This window comes from Coregonus lavaretus, assembly GCF_964263955.1.
Source record: "Coregonus lavaretus genome assembly, chromosome: 33".
Lineage (NCBI taxonomy): Eukaryota > Metazoa > Chordata > Actinopteri > Salmoniformes > Salmonidae > Coregonus > Coregonus lavaretus.
In genome coordinates, this window is record NC_140020.1 from 15,846,903 (window position 1) to 15,848,272 (window position 1,370).

The window sequence follows — 1,370 nt, forward strand, 5'->3', positions numbered from 1 at the left end:
GCAGTAGATACAGTACTGCACCAGAGACTTTTCATCCTCTGGTGCAAGCAATGTGGGTGGTCCACTGCGACAACCATGGGCCACCCGGCCGCTCAGCCTGTCCGCCAGGGTCTGCCGAGGTACACCATGCACCTTGGTAGATAAGAAAATAAAACTGTTACTAGCAGATAAAATTCACATGGTAATCTCCTAAAAACAAAAGATGCCTAACCTTGGCAGCCTGGCGGATAGCCATCCCTGCCCCGCAGTCCTCCGTGGCATGGAACATGTCCACCTCACTCCACTGCTTCCTCTTGACTTTCTCCATGCTGCAGTGGTAAATACATGTAGCTAAATAACTTGGCATACTATACACATTTTAGAAAGATAACTCAATCTGAATATGTATAAACATTTACATTTCAAAGCTAAGGCATTGAAAGGTGATGAAAGTTTTCACAATAACTGAAAGTGTACCCACGTTTTTTGTTTGATGTTATCTGTAATGAAAATTAGTGTCCCAATTAGTGTAATATTGATGCATACATTGTACCATTTAACTAAATACTGCCTCTATGTAGCTGTTGTAAGATGAAACATAGCCAGTGATAGGTGTCGAAAAGTTCATGGTTCAAAGTTCCAAATACATTTTTGCAGATTGTGCAAAACGCCTCCGTCAGAGGACTCCAATTTTGATACGGTAAAGCTTGACAACATGCAGCTGTTTTCGTGATATGTATTATCTAACACTTACAATTTCTTTCCTTTTTGCTTACTTAGCAGTTCTATCAACATTTAGCAACTAAGATAGCAACATTAGAAAATCCGTTAGCTATATTTCAGAGGTAAAAAGTTGGATATTAAATTAGGTGTGGTCTGTCACGCAGTCGAATTTTACAATATGCAGCGTGTTCCACAAAATGTGTACATATAACTTTTTTGAAAACTCTCAAAACCTAACTTAACTTACATAAATTGCACTGAAAATCGGTGGTCAGCTAGCTAAAAGGGTGTCGTTAGTCACAAAACTTACCGTTATTTTTCAGTCCATTTAAATGTTGAGCTCGAGGTGATTCAGTCCTCCAACCGCTAGAGAGTGTCCGAGGTCAGGGGGTGTGATGTTTGGGGAAAATTAGCTATGTGTAACGTATACGCCGGGAGTCAGGAAGCATGTGCAGAAGGTGAGTTTAATAATGAAACGATACAAATTAACAAACATGAGAAGCGTACTGAATGTGAAAGGAAACAATAAATAAAGGGAGAGTAATCAGGGTGATGATGAAGTCCAGGTGTGCATAACGATGGGGAGCAGGCGTGCACAATGATGGTTACCAGATGTGCATAGTGTGGGTTGCCTGGACCGGTGTTTAGTAGACGTCGAGTGCCGGAGG

General features: G+C 41.2%; 1 long non-coding RNA gene across 1 annotated transcript; it reads right to left on the bottom strand.

Moving 5' to 3' along the window:
- Window positions 1-261: 261 nt before the first annotated feature.
- LOC311108445 lies at window positions 262-1,068 on the bottom strand. The gene is made up of 3 exons (XR_014610510.1): window positions 1,013-1,068; window positions 461-479; window positions 262-308 (listed from the first exon to the last, which is right to left on the bottom strand). It is a non-coding gene; the product is annotated as an uncharacterized lncRNA (long non-coding RNA).
- Window positions 1,069-1,370: the final 302 nt, after the last annotated feature.